The sequence below is a fragment of the Melitaea cinxia genome, chromosome 10 (assembly GCF_905220565.1).
Source record: "Melitaea cinxia chromosome 10, ilMelCinx1.1, whole genome shotgun sequence".
NCBI lineage: Eukaryota > Metazoa > Arthropoda > Insecta > Lepidoptera > Nymphalidae > Melitaea > Melitaea cinxia.
In genome coordinates, this window is record NC_059403.1 from 6,277,418 (window position 1) to 6,293,684 (window position 16,267).

The window sequence follows — 16,267 nt, forward strand, 5'->3', positions numbered from 1 at the left end:
CATTCCTAGACCGTATGTCGGCTTAGCACTTGGGGGTGCACTACCGACCAAAACCCCTGCGGGAGCCTTCAGCCGCTTTAATTGGAGGGTCCCGGAACTGCAGGCAACAGGATCCCTCCAGCGACAGGCTGGCCTCGGCGAAAAGACCAGACGTCTCCTCCATGGGACTGTCCGGCTCACCTCTGAAGACGGCAATTGTAACTAAGTTATTAGTAAGTAATCCTTAACTTTGGCTGTTTGTCTTTTAGTTTACTACCCTTTTCAAATGCCTTATTAGGAAGTAATCCTTATTAATTTAGCTATTTGCCTTTAACTTTAAAACATAAGTTTTTTATCTTTTAAGACCAATAACTAGTACCACGTGCGAAATAAATTTGAATAAATACACACGAAATTTTTATTACAGTTTACTTAGTAATAAAGTAACATAATAATGGTTCAATTAAACTTCATGTTTCATAATTTCGATAAAGCGATAACAATTATATACTTATCTCTCGTTTTCAGAGCCAATTATTACAGGCTGTCTGCCTCACGAGCCCGTGTTTGTGGTCTAGCAATTTCCGAACGTAAAATTACAATTGCGACTTTTACTTGTTACGATACGATATATTTAGAATATTGTTAATTTATTTTTTAATTTTATGATTTTTTTTATTTTATTAGTCAAATAAAAAAACAGTCAACAATAATGAGACAATGTAAACTATAAACATATAGAAGGACCTATTAAAAGCAAAATGGGGTTGACTTAAAACACATTTTTTATCAAACGCATTGAATTTACACACCATATTTATGCAATTTCTTTGTCCTTAAATGCATTTGTAGATTGTAAAACAAAACACTGGTAGCAGTGCTGTAACAATGTATAAGAGTTATCAGTCCAACATTTCATCAAGGAAATAGAAACAATTAATTAATGTTACGATTGAAAATTATTATGATATAAGCTTAAGTTTTAGGACCTGGGTGACCGAGCTTAGCTCGGTATTTTTAGTAAATCGTGTTTTTTGAAAATCATATTTAAATACGAATTACATATTGATAAAATATGAATAATATTTTTCGATTTTATTTTTTTTAGAAATAAAAGAAAAAAAACGATAATCGATCTGGAATACGTGAGGATTCGAACCATGATCTTTTCGGCCGAGCGCGATCGGCCGATTTCCCCTGAGCTATTACAACTTTATTGACAGATGCGAAATTTACCTTCTTATTCTAACGATATTGTAGCCATTTTTTCATTGAATAAAAACAGGGATAAAACGACATTTTCTAAAAATGAATCCTAGCTAGATTTATTTATCTCCCCCGTAATCCCCTGTATACTAAATTTCATGAAAATCGTTGGAGCCGTTTCCGAGATTCAGATTATATATATATATACAAGAATTGCTCGTTTAATAGTATAAGATAAAGGTTTGTATTATTAGAAGAGTTGAAAGAAAAATAATGTATTAATCCAATACTTTACATGATCCTCACCTGAACAAATATTTATATCATCTATTGTATTTTAATATCTCAGGATCTAAGTGAAGTATTAAATTGAAAGATGCACTAGTTTTGAGTAAGACATCCACTAGTGTTACTGAGAAAATCCTATCAAATATAATGAATATAATAATATTTGATAGGGTTTTGCTCATCTACTAAATGCTTAGGCTTTGCGCGAACAAATAGACAGACTTTTTTTAGCCTATCAGCCCTATGAAGATCAATTTTTTTTTCAAATATTTCCTATGTACAATATATAAACTAGTACAGTTTTATCACAGGTATAGATAATTAGGTATGTACAATAAAATTGTGTATAATATATTCAAAATAAAGTAAACGAACTTGTCGCATAGACGTCAATCTTAGCATTGGTCAATTTTAGTTCGAACATAACGTAGAAATAATAAGGTTTAAAACAAAATCTACTTTCCTGATTTATTTATCACACGTTCATAAGTCACTTTTAGAGCATGTAGGTAAGTTTTAAATTTTAATATAATACAAAGAATTATGAAATTGATATCGAATTAACGTATCGTATCGTCTAAAATCTAAGCAATGCAGTTCGTGTTGTAGTTGGAACAGTAAACACACCCGCATACAGCACCCTGTATCCGACTGCGTCTAAGAACAACACTATTTTAATTGGAATAGTGTTATTCGTAGAATATAATTTATATTGATACATCTGAAAGTTATTTAAATAACTTTCAAAATGCATGCAAAATTGTCATCATATCTATTTCATTACAAATTTCATTTCATTTTTTACATTACATACGCATTATATTTGGACTAATATATTATTCGGTATTAAACATACGCATAAAAAAAGTAAACATAGTGAATAAAATGAATTAAAATTAAGTAATAATTAAGAGTCGTTTTTACTTTGCTACTTACTATTAATACCAAGCAGGTCTTGCTTATAATTTCGAGCAGCCTTAATACTAATCTCAAGTAGTGCTGAGAGGATCGGTGATAGGGTCAACAAAACGCTTGCGATGTTCCTGGTGTTACGGAGGTCCATAAGCTACGGTATCCACAACGGTCAAGATCCACGACAGCGTCTCACATGCTGTAGTCGCGGTGACTAGGCACACCAACACCTGTGTCTATTACACCAACGACCATGACGACACAATTGGTCGTTTTGTGGCGAAGGCAGCGAAAACTTCTGAAAAAGACATCCTCGAGCACAGCCTCAGGATGGCGATTCACCACAGGGATGTCGCCGTCATTGAGGGTGTGCTCGAAATGTTAAAATTGTAGCACACCTTATTTGTAGGAATAAATTGTAATTTAATGTAAGGAAAAAACTTAGGACTAACGAAAAAAAATACTAATAATAAATAATTGTAAGTAGGCAAAGTAGGCCATAAGTGTACATATACGTTAACTAGACAATAAGTGTACATATATTATAGATAGCAAGTAAGTGTATATATAAACATAGATAATAATAATAATTATGATAGTGACAACAATAATTAAAGTAAGGCGAAATATAATTCTGTGTCTTTTTGCATGTAAGATATCAATTAAGTTTAGCATAATTTTGGTCGGTGGACTCACGTCTGCATTAGGGATACTAAGACAGAATAATTAGTTCTCTTAATGTAAGCTGCAGTAGTGTAACAAGTAAACGATCAGTAATAAAACTAAAAATCGGAATAATAAAAGCATGGGCACTTTAAGCCTGTGGACATAACTTTATATATATGTAAAAAAAAAGCTACGGTATCGACTAACTATCGGGCGGACCATCCACTTGCCACCTTTATGTTATAAAAATTAGCAACACAAATATAGTTTTTGAACTGGGTAAACATAAAAATATTCATAAAATAAATGTTTCAGAAGTCTCAGTTATGCTGTACTGTCAGACAGTGCTCTGTTGTGCCGTGTTATGTGCCAATCTTTGACATGTCAACATAGGATGGAGATGATTAGCTTCGCTATGTAGGAGAAAATACACACAACAAATGACTTTATAACATATACCATACAACATCTGTATAGATTAAAAAGTTTTATTTTTGGGACTATGAAAGCAGTTTTATTGACACCCTACCTTTAACGATGCGGACGAAAATCTAATTCTTCGTAGACATTTTTAGGACACTGTCCATATAATTTTAAGATATTTCAGCATGCATTCACAGTTTTAACGACGTGTATTCAAAAAAATTTAAAATTTTAGAGACATTTTTCTGCCCAGTCCTCTTTATAGCGGGCAGCTTCTTTTTAAAACAAAAAGATTAGGACGAATAAACGTAAATTTTGCATTGAAATTTCGAAGAAATTACTTCGGAAAAAGAGTTTTTACTGAAACATTTTAAATTTACCTCAATTGTTAATGACACGATTCGCCTATACAAATAAAAATGAATCGTTAAATATGTTGCTTAGCGCAAAGCTCGGAAACGAATGTTTTAGCAAATACTTTTTTAAGTTTTCCAATGCTTGGAAGAAGGTTCTTACGAACGAGAATTTAAAAATTGTGTGTATCAACTTCGACACGCGACTGGAGCTTACTATTTAAGAACGATTTACTATTATATTTAAAAATTAAACCGTTCTATTAAATGAATCAAATTATAATTAATTGACTCCATGAATTGCCATTCGTATCGATGTATTTAAAACTGGTTCGTATTCTTGCTGCAATTAAGATCGCTGTAAAGCGTCAGAAGCCGAGAAATATGCGAAAAAAAATCGTAAATGTAAGAAAACCTCGATTATTTAAACTGGTCTGGTCAGGATAGTCTAGGTCTGATAGATCAGATATACCAAATAAAAATTATAATAAAAGCTATTTACAGATAAATATAGCAATTATTCTGCGTACAATACGGTTACTAATTTTTTTTTAAATTTAAAACGCAATTCTCTGAATAAACTGATTCACCAGAGGAATGAATTGTAGAATGAAAACTTTGTTTTTCTTAGCGCTGCTATTTTAACGTTCAAATGATTCAACTGCAAGTGGCATAAAGATACGAATGACTGTAGGCTGAAGAGTCGGGGTGAGAGCATTTTTATTAGTGTTATCAAGAAATCAAATAAAAACTCTGTTTGAACGGTTGTTACAAGAATGAATGGCACAGAATGTAGCTCAAAAGAAACACCTTTGGACAAAACATAGAGTTTATAATATTGTGACTTCTTCTCTAAATCTAAAAAGAATACTTGTGTATTTTTCAAAGTGTTTGTTCTATTTTTAGATCTTCTGTGTTCTGTGAAGTATTAATTCTGTTTTTAGAAATTTTAAGCAAAGCCTTGTTCTTAGCTGTGTTGGAAAATTCACTATCCAATTAAGTATTTTTCAACCTTTCCTCTAGTACGTTTTTAGTACTCAATTGCCACTTTACATGTGAATTTGGTATTTTAGCGTCTTTTTATACGCTGACTCTGCAGCAAAAGTTTGCTGCAGCTTACGAAGATAAAAATACATATTTTTCTTAATTATTTTGTGCAAAACTATATTAAAGTAATGATTTATTTATTTTAATATAATTTGACATTATTTCGTGGAAGATTTTGCTGATTTAGTATAAAGGCTACATTTTGTACATTTCTCTGGTAATAATATTTTTTATATTTTTTATGTCGTACATTTGTAAGATTTTTTTGGTATGCAACAAATAATATTTATTATTTTTTGTTCATGTAATATTAACACTAAATTTTAAAATAGTTTAGGAATTAATCAAAATGTAATAATAAATATTTTGTTTTTAAATTATTATAATAAATAATTTGCAGGAGGACTGAAGCGGCGTGGTGGATTAGGATTAAAAACCAATCCTTCTCATACACGGAGAGAGGCCACTGCTCCGATATCTAGTACAATGCTTCTGAGTCAAGTAGTGCAACTCCAAAGCGTCAAACGAGCTTTGTTGCCATCATGCTAACTAGTGACAAGTACGGAGAAATCGTCTGTAACAACTGTCCTCTGTCACAACTTTCCTAGGTCTCCCCTATAGTTATAGTAAGTATTAGTATTGGTTATATTACTTATTTTCCGTTACAATACTACGTTAAGTTTTTGTTCAAAGTTGTAGGTATTTAACATCAAGTTTCGTGATTCAGCCTACCTCTACAAAAAAAAAATCGATTTTTCCTAGCTACGCAAACGCAATCAGTTCAATTTCATTGAAATAAAAACCAATCAGTGTTGCTAGGGTTGAGTTTTTACGATTTTAATGAAATAATTTCAATGAAATGCCATACTTTTGAACTTGTTTTGTAAAAAAGTTGTTACGAACGGTAATTGAGCGGGCGGTGCGCTTTGAGTGTATAAAGCTATTTTTTTATATTTTAGTCGCCTCATCATTACAGCCTATACAGTCCACTGCTGGACATAGGCCTCCACAAGTTTACGCCAAAAATAACGTGAACTCATGTGTCATGTCATTTTAGGCGCCTGTCATGACGATATTACATTATATTTAGCATATTTTTTTTTTTCGATGTAATTTTGTTTTTTAAGGTTTCGTAAGTCGCTGTCGTTAAGTAAGTATTCGAAGCTTACAATCTAAATTCTGAGTGAAAATTAATTTATCTATATTATATTTATTTTTGGACTACAAAATAAAAAAAATTACGCAATTAATTTAATTATTCAAAATTTTTACTGATGATTATTTTAAGTACGAATAAAATTAATCTAATCTACTTTACAACTCTAAAGCAGAGTAAATACAGGTACCTACGTTAACAAGGAAAAGCTACAAAATTAACCTTATAAAAGCAGTTAAAAACGGCCGCAAGGCTTAAATTAAAATATTCTAACAAGGAGGTGGAAACTATACATACTGATTGCCCAACTATGTATTTTCTCCTATAGCTGCTACGATAAAAGCATTGTTGTTACAAAAATCAGCAGTGTCGATAAAAATTGTGTCATATCCGGTAGTGTTACTCCTACGACTACTACGAAAATAATAATTCTGCAAATGTAAAATGTAATGACTGGAGTGCTGCAGTTAGTATTGACCTCACTTTCTACTGTAGGAATGTAGGTTGAATTTATACGACGAATTTATCTTCACCCAAATACTATTAGTATATGGGTGAAAATTTATAAGATCTCTAACGGGTGATATGATGATTATTATCACGTCTAGGTCTTCATTTTAGCCGCGACTTGTTCTGGTCCAAATATATCAGTGAAATCTCTAAAAAAGTACATTATTCATTTCATTCACTTAAAAATCTCCAATATTTCCTCCCTATTAAAACTTAAACTATTTTTGTTCAATTAATCTTACTTCCTCTTCTTGAGTATGTTGATGCTTGTTATCTAGATGCCACTGAAGAACAAGTCAATAAACTAGAGAGACTTCAGAACTCATGCATCCGTTTTATTTTTGGACTCCGTAAGATTGACCACATCTCTAAGTTTCGAAATGAGCTCAAATGGCTTCCTGTTAGGCTTCGCAGGAATACTCATATTCTTTGTCTTCCTTATAATATTTTATTTAATACCTTGTCACCTAATTACCTTCGCGAGCGTTTTGTATTTTTACATCCTCCTGGTTCCTCGTGCCGATCCAACGTAGAACTACTGTTGCGATTCCTTCACACTCTTCTAGTTTCTATATTAATTCCTATACCGTCCACGCAGCTAGGCTGTGGAATTCATTGCCGTCATCAATTTGCACTTGTACGACTATATATACTTTAAAAAAAAATTAAGAGCATTATCTTTCCTTATCATAATTTTAACCATGTGGGTATAATATATTTATATATTATTATTTTGTGTGTCAGCTATATATATTTTTTTCTGTATGTGTACATATGTATATGTTGTGTGTGTATATGTTTGCGCGTATGTATGTATATATATGTCTATATATGGGTGTGTGTGCGTATGTATGTATATATACTCGTATTTCAATGATTTAATGTTTCTTATTGTACGTCTACCTACATTAATTTCTGTCTGTACCCGTTCCTTTTTGGGTGTGCTGGAAGAAATTTCTTACAGGGATAAGCACACCATTATACGTGAATCTCCATGAAAAATATAATATGTATATAATTTTGTACATATAAAAATTTGTTAAATAAATAATAAATAAAATAAATAATTTATATGTTAAATATTTACATGCAAATTTATTTGAAAATATATAATACATGTACGTATATGTAGTCTATGTACGTACATGTAGTATCATCAGGACTGTAATACAGGTAAGTTAGTTGTAAATTACAGAATATCTAACGATTACTTGAACTGTTTTTATTAAAATAGGATACAGCAGAAAATATCCTGTTCAAAATCTGGAGTAGCCCGACTGGGGAAGTTCCTCAACCTTAGAAGAGATCATAGCTAAATAACATAGCCCTAGTCGTGTTGTCATCCTGTGGTAAGTATGGTGTCCAGAACCCCTGAGTAAAGTTGAGGACAGGGTCGTCAACCTGCTTATGATGTTTCTGGTGTTACAGGTGTCTATAGGAGCCGCTGACCACTCATCTCGAATCCTACTAAACCATCCAACCCAACCGAATCCTTCTATCGGCTTCCTTCACAAAGTTGTTACGGCCTAGTTGGATTGTATGGCCTGAGTAGACATAATCCTGAAAAACTTCGAGAAGGTACCAGTAGGGTACCATCGACCGATTTCGATCTCGGTATGACTTGGTTGTTACACATAAATTTTGTTTTGTCCGTGAAAAATGGGTTTTGGATAAACGTAAATTAATAAATTTATTAAATTAGTAAGGGTGAAGAAAATTGCAATAACTCATAGAAGCAAAGGAATTATAACAGTACATATAAACTATTCTGATTGATATCATGTTTTCGAAGGTGAAATCACGAGAATATTGTTGTATAATAGACTTATTTTGCCATAGATCAAGTAAATAAACTAAATATATTTCAAAGAATGTCCGCAATACGCTTATCAGTCCTCAGTGGGACGTAAATCTTTTCAACCAATCATATGTGACCTCTCATTTTCTGTCATCCTAACTCCGTTTGCACAAAGGGATGGGTCAAGTTGCATTTGTTGTAATTCAGCTGTCATTCCCTCTATTTGGCGTCCCATTACAGGAATTATTTATTTGTTTTCTGTTCTGAATCAAAGTCAAAGATTATTAAAATACATGAAGATATGATTCACATTAATATTTTTTATTATTAATTCTTCAGAAAATATGTACCGAATGTATAATAATACAAGTTCTAGTCGTCTAAAATAAGAGGCCCATTTGGACATTTGACAAATACCCTGGAACGTAACTTGTTACGAAACTGTAAGAAACAATAAAAGAATTATTAATAGCATTAAGTGTTTTTATAACAAACGTACATTTTTGGCGCGTTAAATAATATGATAGAATATATTGGGGTATTTTTTTCGCGCTTACTTTACGAAACGTCTCAAAAACAGTTACGTTCTAAGTCTTTTTTTTGACACTAGTGCTGTAACTAATTAATTACTGAATTTCACCAGCTTCATTCGATTTTAATCGTAATTAAATGTTGTGTCTTATCTTTATTGAAAAAAAGAGCTTGGCGCTCAAAGTTGTAAATAAAATTTTGATTTGGCTAATAAACCGCAATAAAATCTGAAAAAAATGTTTTATTATAATGATTAAAAATTGTGTAAACAATAGAAAACCATATAAAATTAAAAAATAAAGACAAATTGACCTTTTGTATCATTGTATTATTTTAAATTACCTACAATATCAAAGTTTAAGTTAAATATCTGATCAAAATTTTAATCAAATGCACTTGACATTACACAATCAAATCGATTAAATAATTATACAAACTTGAATTGATTTATCGTGAGTATCGAATACCGAGTTGTAAGGATACTTCGCTATTTGAGTCGCGATGACATATGTCCAAGCGGGTCTATTATTTTATGACGACTATAATAAAAGTTAATTCGATCTAGTTTGTAATATTTAGTTATCGCCTTAGTGAAAATTTGGTCGAACTTAATTATAAAGGTACACTTTTGTAAAGCATACTGTTGTGACCAGTCCCCTGTGCCGTGTTGTTTAGGGAAAACTGGGTACCTATTCGGGTACTCAGTTTGGTGGTTTGTAGCTGGTTAAATAACTGGACTGTATTTAAACGTATCGTATACCTATTAACATATAATATAAAAAAGTACGTGTACGTGTAAAGTGGTGACTATGGGCAACACACATGAGTTTACGCATTTTTGGCGCGAACTTGTGGAGGCCTATGTCCAGCAGTGGACTGCAATAGGCTGGAATGATGATGATGATGATGATGATAAAAAGTACAAAGTTGAATGGACAGTTCAGTGTCGTGGGTAAAAGAATAATAGTGATGGCTCGGAGTCGTAGATAAGAATCGAATACGCGGTGGCTGCGTTCGCTAGTGTCCCCGCTGCCTTCCGTCGTCCGCACACCACGAGCTAGAATAGCAAGTGGGTTGCTCATGCGCAAACGTCACGCGCGTCCATGTCCTTAACACATACGAAGTTTTGAAATAAATCTTATGAGCCCTTATAGCTTACAATTAACTTAATTATAATCCAAAAAATAATGTATTACAAAATAACCCAGCTAACTTAGGATCACAAAAAAATAATAATGAAATTTGTTGTAGTAAGTACCTACATCGTAACGTATATGGTAACTATCGATAATAGAGTTCAAAACAGAGGATGATCTCTTTGTACTTTTGTATTATTCTTTGCGATTTTTCCCTATAATAGCTTCTGATGTTCCTCTGTCAAAGGAAGGAATTACTTCATCGTGTACGCTATACTGTGACGGGTAAACAAAGCACCCCTAATTGGAACCCTGACACGGTCTATTACATTTAACGCGATTTGTAATTGGAAATACTTATTTTGTTATGGATGATTTTTTTTTTCAAGATTTTGCAGTCGACCATGAACTCTCATCGATAAAATTTTTTATATTGGAAAATTTGTAATTGGATGGAATATACGCCACGCCACGCCAATAAAGCCGCTAAATTAAATGCTGATTTTTTTTTAAATAACTTCCACAACTGTAAACTGTGAAAGCATTTTGCTTTTTAACATAATAAATTGTATGTAGTATAGTTAAGTAATAAATAATATGTTGTGTCTGAAAACCATTTTTAAACATCGAGCTTAAAATGTAAATTGTTGTAAGCTAAGATAATACATATTTATTTGACGATGGTACTCATTTCGTGATTAAACTGCAAATTTTTCAAGTTGAAAGTAGTTAAAAAACGTCAAAAAATGTACAACTAGGCCGGCAAAGAAGCATACGGTTCACCTGATAGTAAGCAATTACCGTAGCCGCCTGTACCAAACACTACAAGCATGAAGGATAGGATATTTCCTGCTGTGAAGTGCGTGTGTGAGGCAGGCCTCAGGTAAAATAAGTTATCGGGAAAAATTCTACTTAATTTGACAAAAGCAGCTATGTCACATATTCATTAATTTACAGCGGAGAATCGTTGCAAATATATATTTTAGGAACCGCCACTATACATATTTCATTAAATTTGTTAAAAAACTGTTTTCGCTTGAGCCCTTAATTTCCCACTGCTGGTCGTAGGCCTCTTTCACCATGTTGGAGAAGGATCAGAGCTTAATAGACAACGCTACTCCAATGCGGGTTGGCGGTGTCAGGTGTACGAGTACTTGATAACAACGGGACCGATAGCTTAGTGTGCTCTCCGAGGCACGGTGTGAACACCCACAAGGACTAACAACCAAACCGAAAAAATTTATATAAACACAAATATCCACTCCGAGTGGGAATCAAACCCGCGACCGTCGGTGTTTAGGCGCCGCCAACACGTCAAACGCACCATGACACCAGAACGGTCGTTAAATTGTATTAACTTACACATAATTTGAATTTATAATAATAATACACATAGCTAGTCTAAAAAAACGTTGTCTAATGTAAAACGTACCTATAACCGCGGAGCCAAAATCAGAGTTACTACCAACTGCGCTAAAGGCTCTGTCGGTGGAAAAACGGTACACATATCATCAAGACAAGCAAATGTAGTTCTGCTTGGATAGATACACTTGTTTGTTCTCTACAGTTATTACTATGTCGCGCGTTAATAAAAAATCTACTTAATATATGTAAATGTATTTATATTAAAAGAGCATAGAATAAGAGAATAATAATTCTTTCTTAACGCGACGAACTAAATCACAGAGAAGTTAGCGATCAGATTGGATCAGAGAACAAAATTAAATTAGACATTTAGAAAGTAATTTAATACAAGGAAACACAATTTTACGCTAAATACAAATTTGAATGAATAAACAACTTTATCTTCCTTTTATGGATTAAACGAACGAGTTTAACACAACCCGAAATTATTTTAAATCTACACTATGGACTGAAATACATTTTTGATTTATCTAATATTAATTTAAACTACACTGCGGGTTCGAATTATTTCTGAAACGTGGGTGGAGGTTAACTGTGGTCACTTATCATATCGGGTCTCCGTGACACGTGGCTCCGCAGAAACTCCCTGGATGATCACCTGCCAGTCTCTTGAATTCAGTTGTCCAAACTCCACGACACCAACTCCATCACGATGTCAGCCGGGGTTAAAAAATTTTTGCTCGGCCAGAGGGAAGAATCCCGGTGCTGATCCGTGCTCCAGCACAGCACGAGCCACAAGAAGGATCGAAAGGGTTGAGCAGTTCTTTATCGTAGATGTTGGGGTCCTAGCAGCCAATCCACAAAATCCTGCCACGTGGTATCACCGGCAACAACGGCACCGCACGTGTCCGCCAGTCCAAGGACCCTAACAAAATCGTACCCTGAACCTGATCGAGGCTGAAGACAAAGGAAAAAAAGGAGCCACACAGCACCAGCGCTTATATAGTGCTGAGCCTAATCTACACCGCGAACCCCACCAATGGTTGCTTACGCAGCTCTACGTCACATGAAATACGCTAATAGCGAAACGCCCAACAATGGAGAATAGCAATTCGACGAAACGAAATAATTGTTAAGAGAATGAACGAGGAATACAAATATACGTTACAACTACTTATTATAGACTGTCTTCAAGATAATTATATTTTATATAAAGAATAAACTATTTAATACTATTTTTCTTTTAATAATATTAATATTTTGCAATATATTATCTTCATTTCTATCTCTTGTAATGGAAAATATAAATATTTTTATTATATTGGAAGACGAACAAAACATACTAAGTATTTTTTTAAATATCGCTTTAGCTCGCAGTTAGCTGGGAACTTTGTCGTTACATACACGTCCTCTCAGAAGCCTCGCCTTTGTTACAGTTCATACTTAAGAAAAGTTACTTTATGTAACTGTCTAGTTAACATCAGTATATTGAAAATAAAAAAACTGTAAAGGTTTTATATTATTTTCATTTTTAAAGGACCCCGCACAATTTGTATGGAAAATGGCTCTCGGCTAAATTGGCTGAAATTTTGCATAGGGGTAGTTTTCAATATGCTGATCAAAAGTCTCAAGGGGCACAAACTCCCAAGTTCAACCCACGACCCTCTACAACCCCCCAAAATGCACTTTGCAATAATCGACTGCAGTTTTGCGAAGAGATAGGCACCAACATGCTTAACATAATTCTAAACTATACCCCCTCAAAATAGACCCCCGACTACCTACAGCTCGACCCCCCACTCCACCAATCCCCACACACCCTCCCTTAATTCACTTTGCAAAAATTAGCTTAAGTTTTTAAAAGAGATGGATATCAACATGCTGGTCGAAATTCTCAATCGACACCCCCCCCCCCCCCTAAAATTAACCCCGACCAACAACCCCACACAAACCCCCAACCCCCCTAAAATTGAGTTAAGACTCGTGAATGTACCAACTGTAAAGCTATTCACAGAGAATACTGCTATTCTAAAAATAATTTTCTTAGGGTCCGCAGAATACGGTGATTCAGCAGTCCTTTTCAGGATAGTAGACCCGATCTTCATCACTTTTGCGAACTTAACAAACCCTAATGAATATGGTTGAGGAGATAGCCATTCTTGTCTAAATGATGACCACAACTGCGAACATTATCCGGCACAAAAATATTTCTTTTAACGCGATGCTGTTTACATTAGAACGTTCAATCGCAAACAGCTTGGATCGTCATTAATTAAAGTTATTTCATCTATTATTGACCTGTTGCAGTTGATGCAAAGTCTTGAATTTTCATTAAGAACTAGGGGTGGGAACTATGGCCATAATCATCCCTTTTAGTAATCGCAAGTTGACGTTTATCAGCATTGTCATCACTGTTCATAAATGCCCACTGTCCCACGTTGAATTCTCCATTACAAACGTAACACCGTATTTTTGTAAAAAAAGTTCGTTTAAGACTGGAAAGGACTGCTTCGCGAACACGAACTAAAGTTCGTAAAAAGATGAAGATCGGGTCTACTATCCTGAAAAGGACTGCTGAATCACCGTATTCTGCGGACCCTAAGAAAATTATTTTTAGAATAGCAGTATTCTCCGTGAATAGCTTTACAGTTGATACATTCACGAGTCTTTACTCAATTTTAGGGGGGTTGGGGGCTTAAGTGGGGTTGTTTTTAAGGGGGGGGGGGGGGTGTCGATTGAGAATTTCGACCAGCATGTTGATATCCATCTCTTTTAAAAACTTAAGCTAATTTTTGCAAAGTGAATTAAGGGAGGGTGTGTGGGGATTGGTGGAGTGGGGGGTCGAGCTGTAGGTAGTCGGGGGTCTATTTTGAGGGGGTATAGTTTAGAATTATGTTAAGCATGTTGGTGCCTATCTCGTCGCAAAACTGCAGTCGATTATTGCAAAGTGCATTTTAGGGGGTTTGGGGGGTTGTAGAGGGTCGTGGGTTGAACTTAGGGATTTGTGACCCTTGAGACTTTTGATCAGCATATTGAAAACTACCCCTATGCAAAATTTCAGCCAATTTAGCCGAGAGCCATTTTCCATACAAATTGTGCGGGGTCCTTTTATGTTGTTGTTCATATCAATAAATTTATCATAATTATAGCTTCAATTTGTCTATACTAATACATAAAATTGGAGTGTCTGTGTGTAATATTAAAATAAACGCTGTTTAATAAATGCATATAGATTTTTACACGGTACATATACCAAAATATTTTTTTACAATTTTTGTCTGGTGTCTGTCTGTCTGTTTGTTCTGTCTGTCTGTTTGTTTGTTCCTAATCTCTGAAACGGCTGGACCGATTTTGACGGGTCTTTCGCTTGCAGATAGCTGATGTAATAAGGGGTAACTTAGACTACTTTTATTTTAATTTTTTATTTTATTTTATAGCTCTGCGAACTAAACAATAATTATTTTGTTGAATCCCACGCGAACGAAGTCGCGAGCACAGTTAGTATAAAATATAATACTTAGAAAATACATTTGAAAGAAGAATAATTGTGTTTGCTCGCAAATAAAAAAAAAAAACAACTCGTTACATTGACAAGTAATACAACGTGAATAGACGCAAAATATAATGAGACTACATGACAATATTAGCTTTCGATTAAAGTATGAGTCAGTAAAAAGTTATGTGGTACAACGTAGGTCGACGAAAAAGAGAGGTAACATATATTAAAAATAATACAATCGAATTGAGAACGTCCTTTTTTTTTGATACTTGGTTAAAGAGAGTGTGTGTGTGAGAAAGAGAGAGGGAGAGAAAGAGAGCAGAGATAATGTTTTCACGCTTGATAAACAGACTAATATAATATGGAATTATAACTTTAATTAGTTTCTTTTTTTGATATAATAAAAATATACAAATATTATTAATATTGCTAACACGTCCCGATTATATATTTTAAGGGCTGAAAGTATCGCTTAGTGAATATAAATACGTTTTTATTCCTTGATGTGATTTATAAATCAGGTGAAATTGTTATTTTACTTGTGTATATTGTGTACATGAATAATATATTTTTAACAACGATCTTCTTATAAATGCTACACAAAAATTTAATGTGAACATTGAAGTTTTATTTGTAATCTTTTATTTTGTGTATGTTATGTTAAATTTGTTGCAAGAGCCGTTAATATATTAAAATTGTAATTGATAACTAATAATTGTGTTTGCTAGCAAACGAAAACACCGACTTCAATAACATAGCCAAGGGATACAACGTAAATAGACGTAAAATAACAAACGCACTAGTCGCCACTACGATTTTCGAAGGTTCCCCGCGCTTTCTCTGGGATGTCATTATCAGATTCTTATCATAGTACAACCCTTAAGGGCAGAAGATGCCCTTCTTTTAACAAAGAAAGAATATTCAAAATTGGCTTATAAACGACGAAGGTATCCACGAACACACATAAAAAATATACATACGGTCGAATTGAGAAACCTCCTCCTTTTTTGAAGTAGGTTAAAAAGAAATAGTATTTATGTAATAGTTGTTTGTTTTCCGAATTCGATTCGAAAAACTTTTTTTTTAAATTTTCATATTATTTAATAATTGAAAAATATATTATTGTTTTATTGATACATTTTTTTTGTAACGTCGTAACCGCAACGGGCTAACGCATTGTCCTCTGTTCGATTTCAACACGTGACTAAGACGTATATAACAATAAATGTTAGTGACATAAAAATGTTTGTCATGGTATGAACGTCTATGCTTGTTTGTGGGTGTTTTGAGATCCCTAACACAGGAGTAAATTTTACTGGTATCGTTGAGTGTGAGGCATTTATTAGTAGCATTTATAGGTTATATTGTTAAGTTTTATAGTTTATTCTGGGAGACGTT